The sequence below is a fragment of the Dunckerocampus dactyliophorus genome, chromosome 11, assembly GCF_027744805.1.
Source record: "Dunckerocampus dactyliophorus isolate RoL2022-P2 chromosome 11, RoL_Ddac_1.1, whole genome shotgun sequence".
Lineage (NCBI taxonomy): Eukaryota > Metazoa > Chordata > Actinopteri > Syngnathiformes > Syngnathidae > Dunckerocampus > Dunckerocampus dactyliophorus.
In genome coordinates, this window is record NC_072829.1 from 13,665,385 (window position 1) to 13,680,379 (window position 14,995).

The 14,995-nt window shown below is 42.4% G+C and overlaps 1 long non-coding RNA gene across 1 annotated transcript in view; it reads right to left on the bottom strand.

Moving 5' to 3' along the window:
* Positions 1-5,589: 5,589 nt before the first annotated feature.
* LOC129189431 (uncharacterized) overlaps positions 5,590-14,995 on the bottom strand; it is a 46,950-nt gene continuing 37,544 nt past the window's right edge. The window contains exon 3 of the long non-coding RNA XR_008572800.1: positions 5,590-14,929. This is a non-coding gene — a long non-coding RNA (uncharacterized LOC129189431). The remainder of the gene's footprint in view (positions 14,930-14,995) is intronic.

Below are 14,995 nucleotides of genomic sequence, written 5' to 3' on the forward strand. Positions count from 1 at the left end.
TCATATTTTGTTGGATTTTCAGTCCTTTGCTACTCCATGTAAATATTAGCAATGTTTTGAATTGTTGGTTGTGGCTACTTATAACGAGCCATCTAAGACCAAGCTAACAGCTAACACAGCTTCACTGCAATCGACTGAATTTCATCAATGATTAGACGATTAAATAGTGACCACAAAAGCCTGTTAATCGTAAGTTGTATTTTAGAGTAGATCGTTATAACCTCATACAGATATTGTACCAGCTACGTTACTGAAATGAATTGTACTGTGACGTTTTCACGTTTTCTATTAGCTGTCACTCATGTAAAGCAGTACGTCGTAGTGTTTGCAACCCTAGTCCTGCAACAACCCTCATGATAATATATGTTTATTGTCTTCAGCGTACAGTATCGATGGTCATGTGGAATTGCCAGTGAGCTAAATAAACATGTGAACAACATGCCGTATGTGGACAGCACTTTCCAAAAGGGGACAGCTTTTGGAATCTAACGTTCACGTCTGTTTTTTTTTTTTTTACCATGATTTTCTGTTCGTTTTCAACGCACTTGCTATACCACCATTACTTTTGTTATTGTATTTACAGTGAGTTAATAATTGTACCCCATGAATCATGCATGTGTGTCATATCTGCAGGAGATGCTGAGCCAACTGAAGTCAGCACACCAAAAAAGGCACAACCACAAAGCAGTCCAGGAAGATCAAGAGCCCAGTATGGAAGACTGCAACAACATGCCATTCTGGACTTCCTTAGTGCTGGTTGTAAGCTGTAAGCCTAAGTTTGGCAATGAATGTCATAGCTCGTAAAAATGTGTTATTTATTATTAAGGTGTTCCTGCGTTAGACTGTATAAAATGAAATAATGTAGAAATGTATGCACTTTACTTTGTGGTAGGAAACATTTATTACAAACAGTTTAATTGTCACACCTGCCTACATTACACCCGAATGGTGATGACATAATGAGAATTGGCGTCCCATTTCTCAGTGGTTTCTTCCTCTTCGCTGGGGTAAGATGAATGAGAAGGGCTAAGGCCTAGGTTCCCAAAGTGGGGTACATGTACTCCCAGGGGTACACCAATTGTCATGCGGGTATGTGAGTAAAAATGAAAACCAATTAGCGCCTAACTCTCACAATTACGAGTGCGTCTGAACGCCTGACGGCACAAGGAGAACGGAACAGAAAGGAGTCAGAACATGGTTGTTCATTGCTCTGTGTGCATCATACAATATGAACATATAAGTAAGTGATGATTATGTTGTGCGTTAAGAGTGTTTAATCTTGAAGTTTTAATTTACTGTAAATTCCGATGTATAAGCCGCTACTTCAGAACGACTAGTGATTGTTAAAATACTGTGCCGCTCGCAAGTCAGTGAGGAAACCGGTAGCTCTTTCTTTGGCAGGGGCCAATCACATCAGTGCACTCAGAGCCAGCTTGTCAACCCATTGGAAATTGCAGGAGGTCATTATAAATAACAGTATAACAACATAACAGTCTGACACATGGTGTCATCTTACTGAGAACACTACATTCATCACACAGCTACTTAACACTCAAAGTATACAAACAAGTACAAACAAAAAAAAAAACCTCAATGTTTTAAGGTTTTCCCAGAAGGCATTGCGTCTGAGCAAGGTATTCATTGGGCCACTGCAATGATGTCAGCCTCCCTCTGGGCTCTGTGCTCCTGGCTCCTCTGGCTCCCTCTAGTGGACAGAGGTAGCATTGCAGTGCAATCCATCTGTTGCTTGTCCTCCAATTAACTGCTCTTCTGGCAGTAATGCGTTATGGGTAGATGTTAAAATAACTGCTGTTTGTTATTTTAAACTGGTATTGACACATCTAATGTATATTTCCTAGGTATCTTTAGAGTGTTAAGTGACTGTGTGATGAGTTTGATGTTGTTTGTAAGATGAAACAGTGAACCAGACTGTTATATTGAGTAAGGACATCCTGCAATTTCCAATGAGTTGACAAGCTCGTCATGAGTTTTTTCATAGCTGCTTGAGAGCTGCCTGGTCCTCACGGACTCGTGCGCGTCACAATATGTAATTTTATGATGCGGCTTATATATGAACAAATCTGTTTTTTCCTCTAAATTTAAATATCTCTAAATTTACGATATATTGGTATATTGGTGGCGCAGCGGTGAAAATCTGTCACTGTGAGTGGGGATTCCCCCAAAAATTATTGAAGATTAAAGATTAACATTACTGTCTCACAGAGAGAAATTTGTCTTGGGTTATTCCCCCCCACGTTGCAACTGAAATAAACCACTTACAATATAAGATTGAGTCAATACTGTACCATGTAGACATAAAAACATGATGCCAAAGAGTACAAAAAAAGGTGCTGTCACTACTAGTGACACTACGTACGTGTAACAATAAATAACGCATGTCTACTTAAAACATGAATAAATAAATAGGATAATAAATGCCAGAATTGGTTTGGTTTAGTTTATTTGAACATGAAGGTTACAATGGAATACATCTCATGAATCATCCTTTCACAGTTCCACATGTCCAAAAGGAATAGGAAGAAGCAAAGCTTATTTAATCCTACCCCCCATCCATTCCACATCTAGTACAGTAAATGTTGTTCACTTCCTGCATTCCATCTCATATTTTATATAATAATCAATGTAATAATAAAAAAAAACAAAAAAAAAACAAGCACGACAGAACAATCATTGTGATGATCAAGACTCTTCTGCCTTGTATTTAGCAAACATCAACTGCTTGTATTGTTTTTTGAATTTGCTCATCTCTGTACATTGTTGGAGTTCCTTGCTCAATCCGCTCCATAATTTAATTCCACATACAGAAATGTTGTCGGTTTTCAGCGTCGTTCTTTTAAGTTTAATTTTCCTCTAAGATTTAAAATTAAAAAGAATTAAAATAATATTAATAATTAAACCACTGCAATGAATAGAAATAAAATGCTCGCCAAAATAAAAGTATGGTCATCAATTTAATAATGTGCAATGCGCCGTGCAAATAGTTTACAAATACATTCATCTGGTCTTATCTACTCTTATTTACCAATTTGACAGCAATGGGAACAAATGAGTTTTTGTGTTCAGTCTGCAGTGACTGTACAACTGCACCTGAGCAATGGCTTGGTTGTGGATGACCACAGGCCTGTGATCACCCACACCGCGGGGGTCAAACACCATTTCCTCGGTCTTATTCATATTTAAAACAAGATGGTTATCATCGCACCAGTCCACAAACCTCTGAATTTCTGAACTGAATATTCAGATATGTCATGGTTCTTTTTCAACAGTGCCACAATTGCAGCGTCGTCTGACACTGCAATTGTGGCACTGCTGAAAAAGCAGAGTGAACAGAACTGACAAACTCACACACCCCTGTGGTGCACCTGAGTTTTAATTTCAGATAAGGTTCCATTAACACTGACCTGCTGTCTACGAGTACCATTTAGTCATAAAAGGATGAACTTTAAAATAATTTAGTCTGCTAATTAAAAGATGTGGCTTCAATGTATTAGTATTAGTAGCTGAGCTAAAATCCTCAAATAAAAGACATGCAAAGGAACTAGAATCCTCTAAGTGCTTATTAATAAAATGGGTCACAGCTATGATGGCATCCTTTGTACTCCTGTTACTTTTGTAAGCAAACTGAAAAGGAGAAAGCAACTGACTTCTATTTTCAGGAAATTAACCATGATTTTCTCAAAACACCGCATGACCAATGAAGTCAATGCAACCGGGTGGTAGTTGCTATTTTCTTTACAGCTTCCTTTTTTAGGCGCAGGGATGATAATAGAGCTCTTCCACATGGAGGGAAAAGAATGAGTGTCTATTGCTTTCTGGAAGATGGGACACAAGGCTTCTGCCAGTTCACTGCTGCAAGACTTCAGTAAGCGCCCAGAGATGCCATCTGGTCCAGAGGCCTTTGTGGGGCAGATGAGTGAAAAAAAGTCTCTCCATGCTGGTCAATGGTGATTCCACCAGAGCCTGGTTCAGACACAAAATCCATAGCTGTTTCCTGTTCTCGTGAGAAGTCTTTCATGAGTACACCACTATCTGTATCTCTATCTGTATCTGTTCACCGTGATTCAACCATAAATTGTTACATTATTTTAAGTCTGAAATTGACAAGGATCAGAAGTTGCTATATTTATTGTTTATTACCCAGCTATGTGTGTACTGTGTATGTGTGTAAGTGATCTGGAAGACTTTATGATTTAATTATTTTTTTAATGATCTGTGTGAAGTTGGTCATTCATGCAAACATCCAGTGATGGCAAACAGGGAAATAATCTGTCAGCCTTGTTCACTGTAGTTTTCTCAAAAGCACCGCGACGAGCAGCTGACTTTATATCACCAGCCAAATTAGAAGCAAGCAGACAAAAAAAACCAAAACAAAACACCGGCAGTGATAGATGCAACAGGAGCCGTTTACAGCTCTGTCTTGTCAAATGCACCGCATACGTAATGGAACAAGTTTACCAAGTAACTTTAGATATGAGCTGAGCTGAGGAAAAACGTTAAAAAAAACCTGTCCGGAGTGGAGCCGGTGACCAACGCGACACAAGCCGTTTTTAACTCTGTTTTGTCAAATGCACTGCGTACGTAACGAAACAAGTCTACCAACTAACTTTAAATATTATACAAACCAAAATAAAGCAAAATAGAGAATTTGAGCTGGAGTCGAGCCAAGCAAGCAGAGAGTCACTATCTGTATTGTGTCTGTTTGTGAAAGAGTGACAGGCATGGCTTCTCTCTCTGGCTGTAGCGAGTCTGTCTCGGGAGGGGCGGTTGCTGTGTGTGACTGGCCAATCAGTGTGAAGAGTAAATACATAAGTAGTTACCCAATGAAGACTTTCCTTCACCATAGTTACAGATAATGACGAGCTGGACTTGTTTCATGTTCGTACTCCGAAAAAATGCATTATCCGTAATGAATACTCGTCTAAAACGAGTATCCGGCTCAAATTGACAAATCGACAGCTCATTAGCCTTTTCCTCCTCATTTGTCAAACTGATACACTTCTTTGCTGGCGTCATGTTAGTCATAGTTTTCATAGAGTCCCATACTTTTTTTTGTTTACTTTTTGTGTCCATACCTGAGCAGTGTGATTCAAATTTCTCCTTCTCCTTCCTCCCAGCTGTCCTTAATTTGTGATTTAAGTTCTTTATGCTTAGTAGGTCCCCATTCTTAAAAGCTATTTTTCTCTGTACGACACACTCCTTAATTTCCTTAAAAATATAAGATTTATTATTCGGGTACATCTTAATATATTCTGCGATAGTGTCTGTGGACTCCTCTAATTTCAGAGTATGAAAAAGGTCCCAGTTTGGTTATCATTGGTTGTAGGTATTTTTGTACTTCAGATACTGCTTTATCATGATTGTTAAACTTTCCCTGCAATTTGGTATTAAATTAATTTGCAGACTTTGCAGAAGCTCAAATTCAAGCCATTCAAACTGAAGGATTCCAACATCAGACTGGACTAAAAGATATATAGGATGATTACTTGTCTATTTATCAGTGCTCATATGAAACTTTATCAAGATGTGACTATCCAAAATACACATTTTGACCCGGAATTACTTTAAAAATTAATTGATCAATTAATTATGTTCAATATTTAAAGTTAATTAAGCTGAAAAGGTTTATGTTTTTAAGTATGCAGGAGTAGGGTGTACATCGCCTCAGGTCAAATGTCTGAAGGGGTACGCGACTGTAAAAGTTTGGGAACCACTCGGCTAAGGGGTTCAACTGGGATACAGCCTAAGTAATGGGACCAGCCAAACTATGAAAAAAAGTGCTACTTATATGGTAGTTTTTTCTTTTATTTACCTATTTTGCGCTATTGACTTTTATTTGCTCACACATTGCATGGAGACCCCAATAGAGAATGCGGCTCATAGCTAAAACCCCAGTTAAAAACAGACATTCAAAACTTTCAGTTGTTATTTCTTTGTGTATATGCGCTGCTTTGATTCCAGCTCACCTACTATGGAGTGAATGTAATAGTTTTTTGTGTACATACAGTACATGCCCTCATTGGGAAAAGTTAAAAAGACTCATCTTCAAAGCTTTACCAGTTCTTAGATATATGGAGTGCACACTCTACTGTTAGGAGTCTCTTGAAAGACACTTACTTACACCTCATTACAGACACCCACACACACATTCTATCTTTCTTTATGTTCCAAACACACAGACCCATACACAGAGACATACTCACATACAAGCCCACTTACTCACTGACAAGGGTTTGATTGAAGTGCTGAGGCTTTCAAAGGGGTAAGCCTGCCGTTTTAGACCCAATCTCTCAACTAGAGTGACAGATCCATAACATATGCAGAGATTAATGTATAGGTGGAGCCTTGCATCACTTAACCACAGTGAATCTGATGTGATGCTGGCTCACTAGCTGGAATACAAGTAGAGATGCAAATGCATGTGTTATTTGCATTGCACTTGTGAATAATAAATACATTTTCTAATTATCACATAGACACAGTGTACCCATATACCTGTATATACAGTATAAGTGTGGAACGTTCGCTTCGGTATTGTGTGCAGTGGAAATGAATTTACTTGCTTCACTGCAGTTCGTTAACATGACACTGGATGATGACATTTTGTGAGAAATCAATGAGCAGCTAAATCAAAATGCTTTCAAACAAATACTTATTCATTCATTTTTTGCAACATGGCTGCCCATCTGCGAAAGCCGACTGATGAATGTTTCAGTGTGCTCCTTAGCATGGCAACGTGTTCACTTTCAACAGTCCAGAATACAAGTTTTGACATTTAAACTGGCTATCGTTATTATTACTATCACTCATATTGACATCATTAAAAAAACAACTAATATTCAAACTTTACTTAGATGTTAAATGTTAAATCATAATGTCATATTGATGAAAAACCTTCTTTTCAGATATAACATAATATTACACAGCTTGCATATGTTGTCAACAGAAGATATGATTTAAAAAATGTTAAATTATAATTGCATGGTCACTGTGGATTCATTTAGATTAAAGGGGACCTTCAAGATTCAAGATTCAATTCAAGAGTTTTATTGTCATATGCACAGTAAAACAGGTAGTTATACTATGCAATGAAATTCTCATTTTGTTCATTCTCACAAAAAAAGAAAGAAAACACAAGAAAATGAATAAGAACATAAGAAACATTAATACCAATAAATTAAGAGCAACAATAATATGTTCAGTGTTATAAGTGTGTGCGTGTGTTGCGAGCGGCATGTAGTAGTAGTAGTACCTTATTAATCCCACAGCAGGGAAATTCACCTGTTACAGCAGCAAGCAAGATATACAAGTAAAGAATGCATAGTGACATAGTGAATACAGATTGGTTCAGGTGTTGTAGAGCCTGATAGCGGTCGGAATGAAGGACCTGCGGAACCTCTCCTTCTTACACCGTGGGTGTAACAGTCTGCTGCTGAAGGAGCTGCCCAGGGAAACAACAGTGTCATGTAGCGGGAGAGAGGTGTTGTCCATGATGGATGTCAGCTTAGCCAACATCCTTCTCTCCCCCACTTCCTCCACGGAGTCCAAAGGACCGTCCAGGACAGAGCTCGCTCTCCTGATCAGTCTATTTATCCTGCTCCTGTCCCTGTCCGTGCTGCCCCCTCTCCAGCAGCCCACAGCATAGAAGATGGCTGAGGCCACCACAGAGTCATAGAAGGTCCATAAGAGAGTCCTGCACACACCAAAGGACCTCAGTCTCCTCAGCAGGTGGAGGCGACTCTGGCCCTTCTTGTACGGGGCGTGGGTGTTGACGGACCAGTCCAGTTTGTTGGTAAGGTGAGCTGCTGTACGAGTGCTTCGTTGAGAAGCCTGATGGCCTGTGGGTAAAAGCTGTTCGCCAGTCTTGTGGTCCGGGACTTCAAACTCCTGTAGCGTCTGCCTGATGGTAGGAGTGTGAATAATGAGTGTTGTGGATGTGTGCTGTCCTTGATGAGGTTGTTTGTTCTTTGTAGGACTCTAGATTTATGAATGTCTTGCAGTGAGGGGAGGGCTGCCCCAACAATGTGCTGTGAGGTCTTCATCACCCGCTGGAGTGCCTTCCTATCACGTGTTGTACAGTTACCGTACCAAACAATGATAGAGGCGGTAAGGACACTTTTGATCTGCAGCTATAGAAGCAACTAAGGATTTTGGTGGACATGCCAAATTTCCTCAGTCTTCTCAGGAAGTACAGTCTCCTTTGGGACTTCTTGACAATTTGTTGGGTGTTGTGAGACCAGGTGAGGTCCTCGCTGATGTATGTGCCAAGAAACTTGAAAGTTTTCACCCTCTCCAACTCAGTGTAATCAATAAACAGGGGTTTATCTTTAGCTCTTTTTCCCTTGTTCTTGGGTCGATGATCATCTCTTTGGTCTTATCTGTATTGAGATTGAGATTGTTATCATGACACCAAGTCATGAGGTCCGCCACCTCTCTTCTGTATGATGTTTCAACCCCACCAGTGACTGTAGCATCATCCGCAAATGTAATGATACTGGTGTTGTTCTGGGAGGCCACGTAATCATAGGTGATGAGCGTGTTGAGGAGCAGACTCAGCACACAACCCTGTGGGGTCCCAGTGCTCACAATTCTTAACCTATTATGCTTTTCCTCTTTTCTGACCTATAAATGTTGTTACAATGTCATATTCTTGTGTTAAACGATGCCAACGCGTCAGTCACCCCAGAGGTTTGCGCATTTGGAAGTGAGCCCTGAAAGCAGTTTTGGAAGGCCCTGCACGCTGTTTTATAGAGTTTTTTTTTGTTTTTTTTTTTACACCGAGTTCCACTGATGTTAACGCAACCCTTCCTTAAATGGGCATGCCCAGGCACAAGCTGTAGGCCTGCCCTCCCCACGCTCTGCTTTGCTCTGTTCATCGTGTTAGCAATGGCTCCCAGGAAATGTTTGTTTGGGTGTGCCTAAAGAGGCAAACATTAGACAGAAGTGTTTGGAGTTGCTGATTCCCGGTCAGCAAGAGAAAAATATGCTCATCTGCCAAAGGCACTTCACACAGAACTGTTTTGTGAACATGGGCCAATACGAAGCTGGACTTTCTGCCAAACTGTTGCTGAAGTCTAACGCCTTTCCAATGTTACTTGGTCGTGTTGAAGAGCCAGAAGAGCAAGCTGTAAGTAACAATTTATTAGTGTAATAACTGTTTATTTTGTGTAAGTAATCAGAGAATAGCAGTTGTCTGTGCAGCATCCTAGAATGTGGCGGGAGGCGTGCCTGGAGGAGAGCGGGGGGTGGAATAAATTACACAGATCGTTTGGGTGGGAGGCAGGAAACCCAAGGAAACACTGCAGGAAGAGGTACAGAGTCTGGAAGATCTAGAAAGCTTTCTGTGCGGCTTATTGTGTGCTCAAAAGCAGTCCAGAAGTATATACAAAGGCCCGAAAATGCGTATAAATAGATCTCCTTTCATCATAATTAATACAAATACATTCATTCTTTTTTTATGCCGCTTAATCCTCACGTGGGTCGCGGTGGTATGCTGGAGCCTATCTCAGCTGGCTTTGGCCGAGAGGCAAGGCACAACCTGGACTGGTTGCCAACCAATCGCAGGGCACATATAGACAACCATTCACACTCACATTTATACCTATGGACAATTTAAAGTTGCCAATTAACCTAACATGCATATTTTTGGCAGCAGCTGAGGTGAGGCCATGGAGCATGACTTTCGGTCGGCCTCGAAGAGGTTCTGGCAAACTGTCTGGCACCTCAGGGTAAGCAGTGCCCGGTCCACGCTGTTTACAGTGGGGACGGGGGCCTCCTGACCTCGACTGAGGATATAGTCGGACGGTGGACAGTTCCATCAACGTGGCTGAGGTATCTGGGGTAGTCAAAACGCTCGCCAGTGGCAAAGCTCCGGGGGTGGACGAGTTTCGCCCTGAATTCCTCAAGGCTCTAGATGCTGAGGGACTGTCTTGACTGACATGTCTCTTCAACATTGTGTGGAAGTCGTGAACAGTACCTCTGGACTGGTAGACCAGGGTGGTGGTCCCCCTTTTCAAGAAGGGTGACCGGAGGCTGTGTTTCAACTATAGGGGATCACACTCCTCAGCCTCCCAGGGTTCTGGAGAGAAGGGTACGACCGTACAGGAGGTGCAATGTGGTTTTCGTCCTGGTCGCGGAACACTGGACCAGCTCTACACCCTCGCAAGGGTACTGGAGAGTACTTGGGAGTTTTCTCAACCGGTCTACCTGTGCTTTGTGGAAAAGGCATTCAACCATGTCCCTCACGGTGTCCTATGTGGGGTGCTCCGGGAGTACGAGATTGGTGGCGTGCTACTACGTGCCATTCCGTCCTTGCTGGAAGGCAATGCTCTCAGAACAGGGCTATTTCCCCAAATCTGTAACTCTAACAAAATAAATAAATATGTCCTAAGGACGACACAGATTCATATGTTGGCTGTCAGGAAGATACATTGATGTACACTCAACAAAAATATAAACACAATACTTTTGTTTCTGCTCACATTTTTCACGAGTCAAGCCAAGTCAAACTTTATTTACTGTATATAGCACATTTAGAAGGAACAAGGGTTGAACAAAGTGCTGCACAAGCTACATAGACAATGAGTTAAATAAAATCAAGCAATAAATAAATAAATACCCACACACAGACTGAGACTATAATTTTTGATGAGCTGAAATCAAAGATCTAAAACTTCTTTTATGAACACAAAAGGTTTATTGCTATCAAATCTTGATCACAAATTTGACTAAATCTGTGTTAGTGAGGATTCATCATTTATGATGCATAATCTATCCACTTTACAGGTGTGGCATATCAAGATGCTGATGAGACAGCATGATTATTGCACAGCTGTGGCTTAGATTGGCCACAGCAAAAGGCCACTCCAAGATGTGTAGTTTAAAAGTATTGGGGTTGGTCCAAAAACTTGTCAGTATCTGCTGTGACCACCATTTACCTCAAATACCATAAAGAACGAGCCGGTCCGTGGGTTAAAAAAAGCTAAAGGGTTGGGGACTGCTGTGTGTCAAAATCTCTATGAAGCTTCAATTGTCCCAATTAATATTAACATCTGATGTGATCACAAAAGCTATAATAACTACAGATGTCTAATATTGGCTTTTTTTGCCGATATCCAATATATTGATATTGTCCAACTCTCAATTTCCAATTCCGTTATCAACCGATATCGATACCGATATGTGTAAACATCACATATCTCCTGTCATGGAATTAACACATCATTCCTAATTTTATTGTGATGCCGATGCATTCTCAAATGCAACAAGGCTTTCCAAATATAAACATTGTGCAAAATAAGAAAACTATGACTCTGTGTGACTATATGGGGTTGCTATTTTTAGCTCTGTCAGCCATCATAACAGAGTGACGTGGCTCTTGACATGATGCACATGTGTTATTGACGCTAAAAATTTTAACGTAATTAATTTAATAAATTAGTTGCCGCCATTAATTCTCTGTTATACTTACCCAAAGTGACTCCCTGGAGGATAGGGATTACTGCAGTTACACACTCACACAGAAAAATGACTAGACAACACAACTATGAGAAACCAGCTAAACAGTCTTTTATAAGTGTATTTTTTGCCGGAAACACTCTTTGAATTTAGGACTTAAGAATAGCATGCGTGTACAAAAAAGGCCCACATTCTTCCATTCATCACTGTCTCTTTCAGGAAAAGACGTGATGCATTGAATCATTGACATCACAAAATGGTACCTGAGTAAAGCTAAGGTGCACCAGGGCAACACAAATATGCCCAGACCTAAAATACAGTATGCGTAAGACAAATACTCATGAATAATTAATTGAACTTTTAAGAATATGCCACTAATAATACAATTTTGCTCTGAGCTGAAAATGGCCTCCGGGCCACACAATGGACTACCTGCACTATGCAACTGGTTTGCAATTTTCCTGTTTCCTTTATAACACACATACACAGTACACGTATAGCTGAATAATAAACAATAAATATAGCAACTTCTGATCAATCCATGTCAATTTCTGACTTAAAATAATGTAGTGATTTAAGCTCCACCCATTTCTGGCTAGATTACACCCACTTCCGGTTTATGCCCCGCCCATTCCGAGTACAGACAACGATACAAATCATTTAGATGGGTGAATAGATGTAGATACAGATAGTGGTGTACTTGTTAGTGTTGGGCTGAGCTGTTGGAAGCTTGACCCCCAGAATGTAGAGAAGAGGTGGTGGAGTGCAAATAAAAGTATTTTAATTGCACAGGTGCAGGAATAAACAAAAGGCGACAGAGCAAAAGGCTCTGTGAATACAGGGTTCAGGTAGTCCAGTTAAGTACCTTTCAGGTGACAGCACCGATACGGAGACGAGGAACAATGACAACATCAACAATGAACCAGCGCTGTCATACGTAGTGACCTTTTAACAGCCATTAATAATTGTCCACAGCTGTCCGGCAGGAAGTAGAGCCCACCAAAATAAGAGCGCACGACAGGAGGCGCTTGCTCCTGTCCTGTGGAACGTGACAGTAGCCCCCACCCATGGAACGGATGCCAGACGTTCCAAAAGTCCGAGAAGTCCAGGGCGGGTGGAGGGAGGATCGGCAGAGGGTCGCCAGTCTTGCACAACCCCCACCACGGGACGAACAGTTAAGCCGGACCAGCATCCACCCCCCACCTGGCGAGAAGGTGTTAGGTGGCGACGCTGCAGCCGGCGAACGTGACAGATGACGTAACTCTGTGGGAGGCGAGTGAAGCGGCCGGGTCTGCGGCAGCGGAGTGGGAGGCGAGTGCAGCGGCCGGGTCTAGGTGACGGCTTGCTCTCGGCTGGAGGAGGAGGAGGAGGAGGAGGAGCTGCGGCGGACGAAGGCTTGCTCTCGGCCGAAGGAGAAGGAGGAGCCGCAGAGGACGAAGGCTTGCTCTCGGCCGGAGGAGGAGGAGCCGTGGCGGATGAGAGTTTGCTCTTGGCCGGAGGAGGAAGAGCTGCGGTGGAAGAGGTCTTACTCTCGGCCGAGGAAAGAGCTGCGGCGGAATCCGGAAGCAGACCGATACGGAGACAAGGAACAATGGCAACATCAACAATGAACCAGCGCCGCACGTACGACGGCGCTGGCCTTTTAACAGCCACTAATAATTGTCCGCAGCTGCGCGGCAATCAGGAGTAAAGCGGCCGCCGCTTCCACCCAGCAGGAAGTACAGCCCGCCAAAATAAGAGCGCACGACAGGAGGCGCTAGCTCCTGTCCTGCGGAACGTGACAGTATTCGCTCATCCCTACTCGCTACCTTGTGCTTTAGATGATGTTTTTGGGCTTTTCCCATTCTTTTGTTTTTATTTTGTTTTTGTGTTTTCGCTGTGACCTTATGTCACAGTTGCTTTTTGTTCTTGTTCTTCCCTGCTTATACTCACGGTAAGTGTTCTTTTTGTTATTAAACTTATGGATTTTTGTACCTTTTGTGTTTGTCTGCTTTGGGGTTCTAAAATACCACTGGGCAACCTTGTGAAATTGCTGATGTGTTATATGTATTGAGAAATGTGTAATTTTGTAGTTGGTTGGAGCATGCTCCTGCATCTCTGCAGGAGTTGTGGACAAGAGTGCCTTACTCCTGATCCACAAGCTTGATCATGTCCTTCTGCCCACGGTGTTTATTAAGCAGAGCATCATTTGAGTGGGCCAGTGGTTGTGGTCCAACACAAAGACCCTCCCTCCAGTATTCCCTGGTACAGTGCCGGTTGTACAGGCTTGATCTGCAACAATAGAGATGTAGGCTCTAGGCAAATAAAAAAGAATGAAATATATATTTCATGGCTCTGACCCTTGATCAAACAGGATGCCTGGAGAAGGCGCACTTGTGACCTGTGGCCAGGATCATTCTTGTGTTTGTTTGTCCCAGTCTAAAGGGACCAGACGACAGTCTGTCTCCGTGTACTCCAGGCCAAACCTCTCACCAGTGTCTTCAGCTGCCAGAAGAAGAAGGGGGTACTTCTCTTGTCCGAGTTCTCATCTGGACACCACATTCAGGGAGCGCATCAGTGCAGGGTCAAAAACAGGTGGGAAACACAACCATGGCTGCTTCAGGTCCATCAGATGCTGATAGTTCCTGCGTGCCCGTCACCCTCTTCGCCTGATGGTAATCCAGATGGGGACTACCGCACGCTCACCTGGCACATGTTTAAGTTGGAATGTTCCTTCATGGCGGTACAGTATGCCACCCTCCTCTCTGAATAAGCTCCCCTGGCTGAGGAATTTTCACACTGCAGTGCTTACGAATGCACTGCTTGGTGGGATTCGCAGGCTGGATGCCACAGAAGACATAAGCATCCTGGGGTCTCTGCAGGTCTTCCTGGTCCACCACAGAGAATGAAGCTGACAGGATCTGTGCGAAGGAGCTGTACAGAGGGTGATATTCTGAGAGACACTAACAAAGAAACCATTGTCTCTGCTGGAGTTGAGCTGAGAACAGTCACCAGTGAACAGCAGGGTTGTTTTTCAGCTGACCCATCAAGTAGTCATTCTCTGGCTTCCACATGAAAAAGTGATGAAGATGAAAATACCTGGGGATGGCAGATCATGGATACTGTTGACCAGCTCAGGCTGAGGAGGTAAGCGCCAAAGGGAGAAGGTTTTCATGAGTTGTTCGCTGGGCAGGACACATGGACTCCAACTCAAGCTTCATCCATATTTTCTGTTGGTGGGTGCAGTTCCACTTATTGACCTCCTGGTCGTAGGGCAGAAATTGCGAAGGTGAAGGCCTGTTGATGTCAGCTTTGGGCTGTACTGACGGCTGGCCCACTTGGAAATATAAAGACATGTCCTTGTAAAATAACACACTGTACTGATATGTGTTACTTACTGTGGGTCTCTGTTCAGATTGTGGCTCTGATGTAGATGGAGTGGCAGCTGCAGGACTCCCAGGAGGGCATAAAGTCTCTAAAATGACACACAAAATTACATGTATACTATGTTGCTTAATATCAGGTGCAGTCACACAGAAAG